The sequence below is a fragment of the Lolium perenne genome, chromosome 7 (assembly GCF_019359855.2).
Source record: "Lolium perenne isolate Kyuss_39 chromosome 7, Kyuss_2.0, whole genome shotgun sequence".
Taxonomy (NCBI): Eukaryota; Viridiplantae; Streptophyta; class Magnoliopsida; order Poales; family Poaceae; genus Lolium; species Lolium perenne.
Window position 1 is genome coordinate 283354379 of NC_067250.2, and position 16164 is coordinate 283370542.

Below are 16164 nucleotides of genomic sequence, written 5' to 3' on the forward strand. Positions count from 1 at the left end.
TATCTCTAATATCCTCACAGTTAAACATCAGTGGAAACAATTATACATAATATAGTCCAACCCAACACTTACATGGACAGGGAATATGCATATACACCTGACGATTTTAATCTCAAAGAAGCACCCATATTGAGAAGTGGAAAGAAGACCACGAAGATGATATCCTGCTAAACAAAATTAGAAACATAAAATCCAGCAGGAGCACGTTAGTTGTTAGGAATCAATTGGTAAGGAAGGAAGATACCAGATGGCTACCGCACCTGGGAGGCTAGGAGATCAATGCGGGGTTAAATGGTGAAGAGCTGCAGGGAAAATAACACATAAGAATTGAGGAAATGAATAGCACCCACCATTAGAGAAGCAAGAAAAAGTTTTCTAGAATGGAAGGAAGCCATCCAAAGCCGAACTGAAAGTATGTATTTTTGGCTCACGGAGGAAAATCCACGATGGCCGCTCATCTCCCCTCCACCTCCTCATTTGGAGCTTGTACATGTCCTACCCCTCCCATGGCCCCTCAGGTAGCTCCGCCCCTGCCGAGTGCGCCCCCTTCTCCTGAAGGAACGCCTCTGCAAGCGCATCCAAGGCAGTGGCGAGGACAAACGGAAGGGAGGAAGAGATGAAGGTGGTGTAGACCTCCGGGCCGGGGTGGTACCAGTACCAGGGCTTGGCGTGGGCCACATGAAGCGTGAAGAGGTGATGGGCTAATACTCCTGGGATGCACCTCGGCCATGGTGGCAAGGAGCCGTCCCAGAGGAGGCGGCCAAGGGACGGAGAGGGTGCGCTGCGGGCGGCGGATAGGGAGCAGTCGGTGGCGCTGGGGTGTTTAATGTACTAGATGACCTATTGCGCTATCGCGCAAATAGCAGAATCAAAGCATAATTTGAATAGTAAGATTTAGCTTATTTTAGTATTAAGAATTAGCTTAGAAATATAACTGCCACCATTCCACTCAGTTGTTGCAGTAAAATATGACAATTTAGTATGATTTTTCGCGCTATTTTTTTCAGCTTCTATGTTTTTACCACCAAATTATGGTCATTGTATGGAAAGATGTAGCATCATAAAGGAAGTGTAAAAGGATAATTACTTATTCCAAAATAAATGCTTATACTTATTGTGAGGAGGAAGACAAAAAGTTTGGTTCAAGATTCTGAGCCGCTTAACCAATATCACAAAAATTAGAAACTATTACAAATGTTTGCCTCTCGTAAGCAATTTCCACCACTATTTCTGGCTGATACCCTCTGCGTCCCCATCAAAGCCAAAAGTGAGACGCCAATGATGTGCCGCAGCCTAAAGGTAGAAACGAAACAGAAAAAAAATGTGGCATTCATCCTATATGTAGCGACGACAGTATAATTATATTAGTTCTGAGTTTATGGGCTTTAGGGTTATAACAACTCCCTCTATCGGAGAGGTTGGAGCATGACAGCTAATATGATCTACTTCGCCTTGATTTTATCCTTTGTATGGGCTTACATCAGGAGCCACTAACATGTGCATCCAAAGCGAGAAATGCCTAAACCAATTCTGTGCTTATGGGCTTTAGGGTCTCCAGCGCAAAGACAGAACCCGAGCTGGAATTGAAACCGACAGGACATACACTAACTGGTTTTTTCTGTTGCACACCAGATTGATCAGTAAATCACCAATATCAATACACGTCATACAACAAATACGACAAACAGGAATAGAATCAAAAGGTCACACCATAATAAATAGCCCATATTGCAATAATATGTTTAGCTCTACTCTTTTCCTGAAGATTACAGAGAAGGCATGCATGTTGCACTATCTGCGTGCTTCTGCTTGGTCGATGTATTGAGGAAGACAGAAAGACGGTGGAGCGCTTAACAAATAACACTTTGACCATAATTAACAAATACTCTGATGGCATCTAAGCTAAATAGATAATATAACTGGGAAGCTAAAGAATACATATAAATAAGGCAAATGGGTTAAACAGAAAATTAGGATTTTGGCATTCTAAATCCAGACCATCCATATCTTTGGTAAGCCAGTGCCCCTCCTTTGCCCCATCCTAACGTGCTCTCTTGCCAACCGCCGTCTATTACCAAATTAGAGCGGAGCAGGTCCAAGGCATGTGGCTTTGCTTGGAGAAGATGGAACACCAAAACTGCAAAAAAAAAAAGGGTAGAACTACACATTATTGGTTGTCAAGATCTATGTATCGAGAAGATAGCACAATATAATTTTTTGGCTTAGTCGAAGGCTAACGTAGTAATATTATATCCTATATGTTAGTATAATTCCAGAACTTCGCTTTCTAGTTTCCACATAACCACATTTACATATTTTTTTTCAGGTTTAACTATTTTTTCATTAAGCAGATTGAACTGCAGTTACACTTGGGTAGAAATTATACCAGTCAAGCTGGATCACATATCACCTAGAAGTAAAATTCATCGTGTAGGGCTTAAAATGTGCACTACATAATGTCATCTATTGTGTTCCTATGATCAAAAGCAGGCGTCCAAACTCGAAACAACGGAAATCGATATTCCAGATACTAATATTATGTAGTAGTTTAACTATTTTCAAATACCTTACATAAGCAATTAGATCCATGTAAGCATAGATATGAAATGTGTGTTCAATCAAAGCAACGACAAAAGCCAACTGAAGCATTTTTTTTTTCTTCTTTTGAGCCAGCCAACTGAAGCATCTAATGTTAACCGAATGGGCAATTATGAAAGTATAAGAATATAAAACTTAGTATAAGGACAACTGGACAGTAGGGAGTCATATGATGAAATTATAAGCTATGCAGAAATTTCATATTAAGAGCAACAATATATTTGAGTATGACGGCATCAATCCCTGAATCAGATATCTTTCCAACTGCGAATAAAGATGAGGCTTGGTGCAGAATATCTCATATAGTCCATTTACAGTTTTGAGATCAAAATTGTATAGTGTGTACAGATAAAAACTCAAAAGTTCGATTGAGCAATCAACATGATATATTTGCTCACATTCCAGGCAGTAGAGAAGAAAATAAGATGCAAGGAAATTTTTCAAATTTCAAAACTCCATACATGTCATGGACAATTTAGTTTCATAACAGTCATTGATAAATTACGTTTTACTTTTTCAATCAGCAATTGTGTGCATGGTACAAAAATATATTCGTAGTAAAAGGATCCAAGAGTTCTAAAGCAAAACCACTTTGGTGGACACATGATTGTATGGCTCCTAGCAACACAAATAGCTCAAAAGCGGACATTAACAGTGCAGGGATAGCATGATGAATATGCAATTGGATACGTCAGTGGGCTTTGTTGTACCATGACTTGTGTTTCGACTCAGCAGATATCACCTAGGCCTTCTCACATGATGCCGCTTCCATCTTGCTGCCAAAGATAAGAACAAGAAGAGAAAACAGAGTTACATCAAAACGTCAATACAAATGTATGCATGCACTATTTGGAGGAGCATAAAAAATATCCTCAAGAGAAGATGGTCTATACGATGTGAACATTTAATTTCACTTTTTTAGCATTTCCTGGTCTCATTGACAGATCGGAGTGTTATGGAAGCAGAGCCCAAGGCACCTTTAGTAGTTTGAGCTCATCAGTGCATGAAAAAGGAACGATTCAAAATATGAGATGTCTAGATCAAGAATTGAAAATTATCCAGTTCCATCTATACTTCTATGTTTTGACAAAATAAAAGAAGCAGGAGTAAAGGAGGAGCTGACAGTTTGACAAGCATCAAGCTTGATGAAATCGAAGGTCGGTAACTATTTAAACAACCAAATACATCAAACTCTAGAGTCCAAATGCATCAAACTCTGGACTCCACTTAACCAATAAGAACACAATGTACAACCATTCTAAAATCACGAGGTCATCGAGTAAACCTCAGCGGGTCATAAATATGACCCACCTTAGATATTTGTATATCCTTTGTGATTCTCCATCACTAATATGCAGGCACAAGCGCAGTGAGGGGATAAAACTGCTTGTCATCGATAGCTCACACAAAAGCTAGCTAGGTGGATGGTGCAATATGCACATATATAATTAAGCTAGCATCAAGGGATCCCTCGTTTAGCTAGCTCTGATGAAGTAGTACTCATGAAGCAAATAAGCCTACATGGGCATTGTGCTGACACAACTGAGATCGACACTTGCCACCAAGCGCTTGCCTCTCTTTTGGTTAGCTACTTGATCTAAATGGGCGGGCATTCCCTCTCTTCAGTTTAATCATGTATCTTTCCGTGGCACAATGGAGACACTATTCAGCTCATTAGTTGTAGTATTAATGTTGATTTAGATCTTAGGTTTGATAATTATAAACGTGCTTGTACAAAAGATAGGCCTCTGTGGAAGTTGGTCTAATGTTATATTTGCAGCAAACAAATTGTCTGTAGTCTTAAATTGGCCCACCATTTAATGCAATGCAACAACGATAATGTTGTCGCATCGACTGACGTAGTATGCTGTCGCGCGGACCGCGGCGTAGGGAACTCACATGTATGTTGTCTACATGTAGTGTGCATGTTGTGGAACCGCCAAGCACCCATATCGTTGCTAGCTCATGAACTCTAAACCTGTAACGTAAATCATGACTGTGCATGCCATGTTGAATATGTAGGTCTTAGTAATGCTTGGTTAACAAGCGATCTTTGTGATCATATCTGAATGCATCCTACATGGGCTTGCAAACAACCATCAATCATACAAAATATCTTTAAAATGGGCTACATGCCCATGCTTGAAGCATGAGAGGCATCAATCGGAGAAAATCACAGCTTACACTCATATCTACGAACACAAATGGCATACTCATGCTAACAAATACATGGAACTGCTGTCACACTAATGTTCCTCGCAAAACAGGTCAAAGAACGTTGGTATAGAGAAGGTAGCTACAACCTATATAGTTTTTTTTGAGACAAAAAAGATGTGCTCGTAAAGGGAAGTGAATTCTGAGACATAGATTACTTGTTTTGCAACTGAAACATGGTGAGAAGGTGAATTTTGTAGGTACAAGGGAAGAAATGAAAGATCACTCTGCAAAGACCAGGACACTTGTATATGCACTAATTTACATATATGCTTAGCTAGATAAATTACTTGTTTAAAGTTTAGTGCTATATTTTATTATGAACTGATGTAAGGCCAGAAAGAAGCTAATAAATTATGAAAGTCAGTGGATACATGAATATGCTTAGCTAGATAAATTATTTGTTTCACGTTTCCTGCTATTTTTATTAGGACTTGATGCAAGGCTAGGAAAAAGCTAATAAATCTATGTCAATCAATGGAGACATGACAGATGAACATAGAGTAGGAGCTTATAAATATGGATATAAGAATATAACCTCAAAGGCCTCAACAGAAGCAAACATAACTCATAGACATTTGATTAGGCGTCGAAGAAAAGCACATGTTAATTATTAGTTCTCCTTGGTTCGAATCAGTGACAGAGTATCTCCGCTTGTGTGCTTGAGGTCCTTGGCTTGAATCATCCTCTTTGCATAAAAAATAAGGGAAAGGATGGTAAAAATTCGCTTCCCTAAACCCCAATGGGTGCAAGCTTTCACCACTGGGTCCCCCTTTTTTTTCCTCGTAAGGAACCTGATATACATGTCAACCAATGCTTTCAATGGCCTGCGTCACTTAACATCTACTTTTTTCATTATTCTGTTAATGATGACTTCGACATTCTTTGTGACCTAAGCATCTACATTTTTCATTATTTCGTTAATGAATATATAGGTAAAATTGGACATACATGGGACAGAAAGGAGACATGGTACATAATAGCAGTTGGTAACATAATTTTCATGAACTAAACTGGCCGAGCGAATAGATACCTATTGCACAGAATCTTTTCTCATGTAAGGCAATTTTTAGTTTAGCAAGTGGATTGAAAGAAGACCAGTTGGAAAAGTATGCAACCCAAAACATGTCCGAAAGATAGGTACAATATCTTGTCTCCATGAAATGAGCCTAGAATATACCTGTTTTCGGAAATAAGTGTCATCTGTGGACGGCTGCTGCAGCTCTCAAAGGTGAGAATGGTGCTCGTTTATCCGAGGCAAACCAAATAAGCCAACATAGGGTGCATCTTCATAGTTCTTCACCAATATTCTTCAGTAACATAATTTTATAAGCCAGATCATCTAAGAAATAGACGCCTGCCTGATAGCATCCCCCTGGTCCAATCTCATCGGCATATACCTCAATCCTGGGGAAGAAACACAACATCATTTATCTGATGTATATTAGCTAATCAGCATCACTGAAAATATCTGAAAACGGAAACTGCAGTAAAATGTGTGTTGAGCTAATTTAAACATGATTCCTCTAATACAACACTTCCAGTTATACTAATAATGTCCTCGTGCCTAGCACCCACCGACGAACAGGCAGATGACACTGCTGCTACTGACCATGGAATCGGGGATGTGCGGATGCAGCCATTGCCGACCGCCATGGAGCCAGAAAAAAAAATCACTTCTTGTAGACATAATAACAAAATAAGTAGAGGTCAGACGCGTTATTTTTTGAAACTTTCTCCATGGGGTGAGATCTAACTTTTCTACACAAACGTTCTTTATCCATTGAGAAATGAACAAAATAGTTGCAAGGCACATGTGGACATGTGGTAATCCATGAATATATTAGATTTTTTGTTGAATTGCAGGTTCAAAGGTAGTGGCTCCACAGCATGATGTCGCGCCGATCAAATTTAACTTCAAATATGTAAGGGTCTGAAATAATGCATCTCATGATCATAACAACTGCGAAAAAAGAATTTGCGTGCTGCTGCAAGGCAGGAGCTCGTTATGCGGTGGCTAACAAAAATCTCACCACATTGCAGGCCACAAAAAATATTAGGGGACACATTTTTGCAGCCAGTTCCACCAAGCACTACAGTGTCCACAACTTTGACATGTATGTGTGACCTGCAATCTCATAACAAAGTTTAACCTTAAATTAAGACAGATCCGCACTGAACATAATATTGATGATCTTTCTCTAGATGTGAGTATATGTATTAACAGGAAAATCACAGTGAATAATGTAGAAAATAGACAAGCGGCTGGACAGAGAAACTCCATACCCAATCAACCAGTTAGAGGATTCGTCTAGAATCACCATCTCATCATTGCGGTATGGAAATATTACAACACTCCATATGCTCTGCCTCCCCACTGCCGACATCAAACACAAATATCAGAGACCCAACTTGAGTGATTTATTATAGGAAATACGCAAGATTATACAAACAAAATGAAGAGGATAATTACCAGAGGTAGCGCCATATCAGGCTGATGAACTCAGCCTTCTCGCCCTTGCTGCAACGAAAAAACGGAGTAAGAAAAATAAGGAAAAAGCAGCAGATGTAGAGGTAGTGAGACAAATAAGAGAGACAATGAACGAATCCCCAACCTCTTTGCCAATGCAGCATTCTCTGTACCCAAAATAAACCAATCTCGGTTCAAACCAGGGCACACCACAAATCTGTAAATAGGTGTACAGGGACAGCTGAAAAGGGAGAAAATAATCCTAGATGATGATGCACAACACAAGAAGAGTTCTCCAGAAATTTGGGACATTGATCTAAAAAAAAGTGGAGCAAAGAGAAAAAGGAGGATGCTCACTTTGAGACTTTCTCTCTCCCGAAGCAGCTTCCCTCGGCCATGGGAGAGACAGCAGATCAGCTACCCTGGCCATGTGATCCTCCTGCCGCGTGGGCACCACGTCCATGGTCAACACTGCATTGCCGCCATGGCCCCGTGCACCACCGGAGGCGCCCTCCCTGTCCCCGTGCACCACAGGCGGCGCCCTTCGCCGAGCGCCTCCGGCCACCGGATCCTGGCCGTCAAGCTCGCCAGCAGCTCCAGCAGTCTTGCTGCAGGGTGCACGAGTTGCTGAGGCTGGCTGGGAAGATATTTTCACCTCAACAAGATCTAGACTTAAATCCATGTCAAAGCTGCAAAAGGAGCAACAAATCATCATCAACAGACTCTGAGTGCACAACGAGAGAGAGATCGAGAGGAGAACAGAGGGGATCGACTTGCCTGAACCGGTCGACGGCGACGGCCGACGCTCCATCCGTGACAACTCCACGCCTCCTTCATCTTTTCCATGGCCGCCAGGACTCGACGAACAGCGCTGCTCCTCCCCTCCTCGTCAAGCCTCACCGTCTGAGCTCCTCAAGGCTGCGCGCACGTCGCCACCACTCTCTGTGCCGCCACCCGCCTCCGTGCGCTCGGTGATTGCCGCCGTGGGGAGACGAAAGGAAGCCACCAGCAGGACTCCACTGGCGCCGCCGGTGCCCTCCTTCGGGACCCGCTCCTGCAGCGCCTCCTCTCGTCCGCCACGGCGGCCGTCCTGTCCGGCGCCGTCTGCTCGCCCTTCTCGTGTCGCTGCTTACCCACTACGCCGCCTCCCTCCTCCATAACGGCTGAGGCCGCCGTCGTCCACCAACAGCGGCTGCCGTCGCCCCCTGCGGCCGTTGTCCGCTGCATCAACCCGTGGCACCTCCTCCTGCCGTGCGCGTGTTGCGGTCGCTTCGATTTGGAGAGCTGGAGGAGGGGCGCAGTGGGGAGAGAAACTGAGAGAGGCGGCTGATTGGCGGCGGGGGAGAGGAGACGAGGGATTGGGGGAGGTCACCACGGGCTGATCTAGGGTTTTCACCCACCCCACGCGCACAGGAAAACGAGGGGAGAAAGGCGACGTGAACGAGCGGCCTCGCTGCCACTGCTCGCCGTCCCTACACACGCTAGGTCTCATTCGTCATTGACCTAATCAAACAAGCAAAAGGTGGAAAAAAATTTACCACATCCGACGGCTGTGGTGAAAAGTGGGATTGTGGCTGGTGAAACGAACGAACCAGATTGTTTTGCCCCTCTCAGACCCCCTAGATGGCTGGGTAGTCTTGCAACATTTATAGGAAGAAATTACACCGCTTGGTTGGCCTTCAACAACGAATCCACTGGTGGCAGCCGCCGCCGCCGCCTGTAGGTGCGCGAGCACCGGCAAGAAGTCGGACACGTTGGGGCAGACCGCAGACCCCGCACTTCATGATCTCAACCACCAGTGCCTGGAACTCCTTGGACCCGCCATAGTCATCCAGGCTCGCCAGATCCGTCGGGGCGAAGTGGATCACCGGATCAGGGCGAGATGAGAAAATGAGAGGTGGTCGGTGAAGGGCCCCACACGATGATGTGCGCACCGTCAAAGCGCTGAGAATGCAGGGATTGCAACAACCGTACTTATTGTATCTAATGATCTACATGTAGCCATAAGAAATTTTTATGGACGCATACCAGTTGAGTCTATTCAGTAGATGCCAATAAATTTTGGTTTTATTTTAGCGTTGATCACACTGTGATCTACATCTGCAAGCCACTCCGTCGCTCGTGGTGAGGCACTGGAACACGCTCAGCAGGGCGATGGTGGCTCACTAAAGCTGCAAATCACTAGGCGGCGCCCAAGACTCTTTTAAACTTCTTGCACCAGCTAACTATTTTAAAAGACCGATATGATGAAAAGAGTTTGGCAATTCACTTATACAGTTTAGCATCCCTTCATGTGTGACGCGGAGATAAGTTAACACGTGTAAACAGAGGCGTATGGTTCTAGATGCCAGTACGTAGACAAGAGGAGGATAACAATAATTTATTTATAGAATAGATTGTGAAAACCATGACTCGAACTCGAGACCATGTCTCTCATACCATGTTAAACTTCATGCATGCACTAGCCAACTATTCAAAAAAAAAAAATCAGTCTGATGAAAATAGTTTGGCAATCGACGTATATACATGTTAACAGACGCAACTTCAAACTCTTCGAGCGCATCCTTGTCGTCCATGCGATTAAGACCGGAGGTACTGGCCTTTTCGAGATACGATCGGCCTTTTATACAGACAGCATTTTTTGTGGCCCCAATGCCAAATCTGGCCTAGTTTTGTTTGGGCCTGCTAGCATTGTCCAGCTTCTCTAACATGGACATGTCTCACTTTATAAAAGGCCGACACCTCTAGGAATTCGAATTTTTTGCCGGGCTGTTCAGTTTATGGAGTCCGGTGCTAACTGGTTTCACCATCTGGAAGTTCTCAGCGAGCGTCGGCCACGGTATTCCATGGCCACAGAGATCCTGGGTGTCTTGAAGCTCTAGCGTGTCGTGAGGGTATCGCCCTAGCTTATGATCTGAACATACAAGCAGCAATGATCGCTACTGACTGCTTAGAAGTGGCGCAAGGGCTACAAGGCAAGAACCTGGGACGTTTCAACAGTATTCTCAAAGAAACAAGAGATGCAGCAAGCATGAGAGTATACCTGGGCATGTGTCGGGCCGGGCCGGCCCGAGGTAAGCCCGACGCAAAAAAAATACGGCCCAAGCCCGGCCCGACCAAATACCCACCAAGCCCGTCGGGCCGCGGGCCGGGCCGTAGTGTTAATCGCTGTTTTCGGGCTACCCAGGCCCGGCCCGGCAGTCGGGCCAACATTTCTCGGCCCAGTCCCGAGTTTTTTGGGCCGGGCTTCGGGCCGGGCCTCGGGCCGGGCTGCCCATGGCCAGGTATGCATGAGAGGAGGCACTAGTTTCCGCCATGAAGGTCGAGCTTCGAACGGTGAGGCTCATCGTTTAGCGAAACTAGCCACAACTCTACCAGTTGGTCACCATGTATGGCTTGGTACCCTTCCAGAGGATTTAAATCTCCCTGTAAACATTGTTTCCATCATTGAATAAACTGTTGGAGACGGCTCAAAAAAATTCTGATACAGGTCAGATTTATCCATTTTCCTGTATATACCCACACCCCTATTCCGAGGCAAAGTGTTGTAGCTGAGAAGAGATGAAACCATTTCCAGAGCTCGAAGATTCATCTGCATATCATTGCACCTACCTCATAATCTTCCACTCAAATCTTTTGGATTCATCGTACTTTAAGAGACCATCCTTGTGATCCTTTTGCAAGGGCTTATAAGATCCTTCCTACAAAATGACCAGCATGCATTGGAAGAAGAAGAGAGTGTGTACCAAAACAAAGACACATGCACTCTTTGGAAACATTAGACGGGAATGCCTTATTGGGCCTACGGCTTGTGTAACCCGTGTACATATTCGGCAGAACACCATGAAACTAGAAGATGGAATCAATGAAAGCCCAGAAATCAAGGTGTGTCGGATAAGGGAAAACCCATCAGAGGAGCCGACATAAACATATATTTGTATGGAACAATTGTAAACCAACCTGAACTGGACTCCAGGCCCTAGCGTCTTATATAAAGGCTAGGAGGAGCCAGCGGGAGGGGGACCGAACAACCTTTGATGTAACCCTAGATCTACTTTAGTATTACAGTGACTTCGTCTCATAACCAATATATATACTGTCGGATAACCTTGCTTGAAACCACTAGTGCACCATTTTTACTCGAAAACCTAAGTCCATCATCCATGCACTAGCAGGGAAATGGCTATGGGGGCAAGCTTATTAGCAGCGGACCCTGCTGCGGACACGCGGTTGCTATTAATGGTCGCGTTCGAAAAACGGGCATGCGACCAGTATAGCCATACTAATCGCGTGCCTGCGCTTTTGGGCACGCTTTTGGCACGCGGCTATTATATGGGCCCAGGCTGCGCCTGGGCTGAGAAATTAACCGCAGCGCGCCAGATGGGCAGCACACGGCTAGTACTGTATTATCGGAAGTGTACCATTTGGTACCCACGCGGCTATTAGATTTAGACCGTGGGACGCCAATTAGTGGCAGCGTACCCGCTTCGGGTCCGCTGCTATTATTTTCACTTAAGAAAATTCAATCGCCGCGCCGAAGCAGTCCCCCCCCCCCCCCCCCACGCGCACACAGTTGTTCGATCCCCAATCTCTACGCCGACGCCGCTCGACTTCACCGCCGACCGCGCCAGAGCCGTTGAGCCACCGCCCACGCAACCTCGCCGCCAACCGCGCCCAGCGCCTTGAGTCACCGAGCGCGGTCGACCTCGCCGCCGACCACGTCCGCGCTCGAGCGACACGCCGATCGCCCACGCCACGCTCGCCCCTCCACCTCCCGGTATGCCCTTAACATGCTCGATGAAATGGTTGTACGGTTTGTATCGATATGAGTTGCTGATGTTTTGTCGAAATGTCGATTAATTTCCATTTCGGAAAATTTCTGGCAACTCCGTCATGCCAAAATTTTCCGTTAAGTTTAATACTTGCGTTGGAATGCTGTGATTGAAGATTACGTGGTGTGTATCGATATGAGTTGCTGATGTTTTGCCGAAATATCGATTAATTTCCATTTCGGCAAATTTCTGGCAACTCCGTATGTCCCATTTTTAGCAAAGGTCATGCCGAATTTTTCCGTTAATTTTCTGTTACTATATGAATTTCAATTTTAGGTCGAAGATGTCGGGAGACCACAATGAGAAGGAACGTGTTCTAACTCTCCAGCGCAACAAAAAGAAAATGTAGTAGAAGAAGATGCAATACAAGAAGAAGCAGAAGCAACATTGGAGTTTTTGAAAGAAACTAGTGGCAGTGATAGCAACGACGCGTCCACTAGTGCCACTGATAGCAACGGGACCACTACTGGCACCGAGGGCACAAAACTGAAGAAACAACACATGGAGAGGTGCCGAAACAAGCTCGACAATATAACGGATATTGTCTTAGAAGTAAGCCTTGCCAATGGTGAGCCTATTCGGCTGCCCTAAGTTGCAGCTTGTTATGGCGGCCAATGCGGATGTATTCTTTGAGTTACCGTTTCGACCAACGAGAAGAACATTAGGGAGAATGCATAATTATGTGTCAGCCTTATCTCAAAGTTGCACAAACGGTACACATTCCAAGACCCTTAACAACAAGAATCTCACCAAAAATCTGGTAAACACCCACACACTCGACAAGTTCAGTAGGGACTTGAGCAGTTGGAAAACGAGAGTACGAAGAATGGTGGATAAGGGTAATGATTACTCCAAGGTACACAAGGCATATCCTATGATCACGGAGGAAGAGTGGGAAACATTCAAGAATAATTATGCTAGAAAGGAGGACAAGGATTTGCGGAAGTGGGGTTTGGACATGTGTCGCATGAACATAGGTTTCGTCACTCTCGGAAGCTGTGGATACGACCGCACGAGGTCGAGGTGGGAAAAGGAGGACGATGATCCTTTAACTGCTGCCAAAATCAAGCCCTGGGAAGATTTCGAGTACCGGCGGCAACGTGAGTTATTCAAGGCTCGGTGCTATCGAGACAAAAAAAAACCCGGGGAATATGTAATAGAAAAGTAGACGGAGAAATTAATTGATGAACTGGCAATTTATCTACCGTAGTTTTTAATCAAGTCGATTACATTCTAATAGTTTCATTTCAAAATGTTTCATATGTTTTTTTGCAGCGTAAGAAAAATCAGCTGGAATGTGAAACCTCCTGCGATGGCTCGGCCCCCTGGGATCAACTTTTAACCCGGGCGATAAACTTGACCCTCAGAAAGCCCGTGCAGAAGAAGCCGACACATGGACATGTTACCAGCGCAGGAATCGGCACCCAATGGAACTACTATTACAATGATGGCAATGATCAACGAAAGAAAAGGAGAAAACCCGATATTGAGAAAACCATGGACAAAAAGGTTAGTTCAATAATCGTCCCTAGTGAAGTGAAAAGGAAGTTGGGAATCATGGTTCCTAGCATAATGATGGCATTGTATATTTGGTTTGAAGATGGTCAAATAGGGCCTAATCCAATTGAAGAATTCTTAAATTCTGGTGACGAGTATTTTTAAATTGAGGATATTATGACTAGAATCACCGTTGCCTACCGATGCGTAGTTAGCTTGCACATGCGATATTATTGTAGTCAATCCTTTGACGCCTATCAATGCCACAACGCTAGCTCCAATCACAACTCCTGCCACAGCTCCTGCCGCAGCTCCTGCCATAGCTCCTGCCAGAACTCCTACCACAGCTCATGTCGCAACTCTTGCCACAGCTCCTGCCCGAGCTCCTACCACAGTTGCAGCCACAGCTCCACTCACAGCTCCAGCCAAAGCTCCAGCCGCAGCTCTCAAACAAGCTCCAACCTTAATTCCTACAGCAGCTCCCACCGCAGCTCCAACCAAAGCTTCTACCGCAGCTCCTGTCCGAGCTCCTTCCACAGTTGCAGCCACAAACTCCAGCCAAAGCTCCTGCCGCAGCTCCCAAACGAGCTCCAACCACAACTACAACCTTAGCTCGTACCCTGGCTGTTGTACTGCTAAAGCCTGAAACAAAGCCAGCCGAAAAGTCCAAGAGAAGCAAGTCGAAGAAGTCGCTTGAAACAAAAGATCATTCGAAGATGACCACATCAGAGTTGTCAGATCTTTTTGACAAGGGCATTGAACTGCCGACTATGAATGTAGTCAAGAATTACAATCGCGGTGGCGTACTTGTGGAAGATTTTCCCGAGGAGAAAACTGTTAGGGAGCACTATGGCGTTGTTATGTCAGTTTTGGTGGCTTACCACGACAATAATTTTAAGAAGCCTATATCGAAGCAAACATCTAGAGTTATGGTAAGTTCAAACCTAAACACTTCTACCATAAATATGCAAAAATCCCAGTCAATTGGGAGGATATGTATCTCCTAATAAAACTTCGAGAGATGGTCGCTAGCATAGTGAGATGCTATACACTCTGAGTATATAGTTGACTCGATGCGTCAACATGTACAGTAGTAGGTATGTATAGCTTTGCTACTGACAAATATTTTGTTTATGTAGGTTCAATTATACGAGAGCCAGGGTCAATAACATCAGAGTACTCATCATAGACCCTCATATGGTTTCGTGACAGTCAATTGATTTAGATGCGGTCATGGTAGAGAACTACATTACCCATGCGATATATTTGGATTTCAAAGATAACAAGTTAATCATGTGGGCCTATAATAAAAGGTAAAATATAGCTACTTATGCATCTTTTTACGCATTTGCTCGGATTTATGCAACTAACTAGTTCAAATTTTATCTTTCACTGGATTCTTATTTATATCTCAATATTGGATGACCAAGTCTATTATTTCGATTATTACCTTAGTAATCCGGCGAGGGATTTTACGGATGCAAAGGAACTTATTGATAGGTGATTGTTCTTTCATCCACATGATATAAATTGATGTCGTCTGTGTTACTCTAAGGATTTTATGTCATTCATATTGTTTAGATCATTTATCGCATTTCGCTTGCGGGGAGAAAATACAGAGAAGATCAGTTACACATCACTAGAGCATAACATGTTTGTCCCGGTTAGTTTTGCTAGCACTTATAGTAGTCAGTGATTTACTTATTAGATAATATATCTACACTACTTAAAAAGGAGGAACATGTTCCCTATTCTGCCTACCTCTCACTACAACCAGTTTTGGTCGTCACCCAAATGGGCCGCACCGAATGGGCCGCACCAGAAATCTCGCCCAAAATCAATCTCGCCCAGAAGGAATGTAATCTCGCCCAGAATCAAACTCGCACTCGCCCATAATCAAGATCGTCCCATAATTCCCAAAAGGAATGTAATCACGCCCCAGTCAAACTCGCCCAGAATCAATTTCGCCCCATAATCAAGATCATTCCATAATCAAGCTCGTCCCATAAGGTAATATGAAAAAAAATGGAATCAACATTAATGAGGACGTGAATATCACCCAGACAGAATACTTGATGTACAAAAGCAGGACCCGGCCTATAACTTAGCAGAATATGATGCAACCAATCTTCAACCTTACGAAGTAACCATGCCAGTACAATTTAGCTTCGGACGTGCATGCTCGAAGAGAATAATGCCACCAAGGCCGTACTCTCGCTTCGCCTGGAATCCTCACTTGTAACTTCTTCTTTCTACACTATAATACTGCATCAAAGATTTCATTTGTTAGTTTGACTGATACATGTGTTTGATAACCCACAAGTATAGGGGATCGCGATAGTCTTCGAGGGTAGTATAACCCAAATTTATTGATTCGACATAAGGGGAGGTAAAGAATACTTATAAGCCTTAACAACTGAGTTGTCAATTCAGCTGCACCTGGAAAAGCACTAGCAACAGGGGTGATGTGAAAGTAGCAGTAATATGAGAGCAATAGTAACAGTAACACAGCAGCAGTAATAGCAATATGAGAGCGATGGCACCAGAAGATAG

The 16164-nt window shown here is 44.2% G+C and overlaps 2 long non-coding RNA genes across 2 annotated transcripts; both read right to left on the bottom strand.

Annotated features, from left to right (window-relative positions):
* Positions 1-1850: 1850 nt before the first annotated feature.
* LOC139834183 (uncharacterized) lies at positions 1851-6927 on the bottom strand. Its single transcript, XR_011749626.1, has 3 exons — positions 6846-6927; positions 5993-6219; positions 1851-2137 (listed from the first exon to the last, which is right to left on the bottom strand). It is a non-coding gene; the product is annotated as an uncharacterized lncRNA (long non-coding RNA).
* A 169-nt stretch (positions 6928-7096) lies between these two features.
* On the bottom strand, positions 7097-7517 carry LOC127312461 (uncharacterized). The gene is made up of 3 exons (XR_007858379.2): positions 7428-7517; positions 7286-7333; positions 7097-7189 (listed from the first exon to the last, which is right to left on the bottom strand). It is a non-coding gene; the product is annotated as an uncharacterized lncRNA (long non-coding RNA).
* Between the last annotated feature and the right edge of the window lie 8647 nt (positions 7518-16164).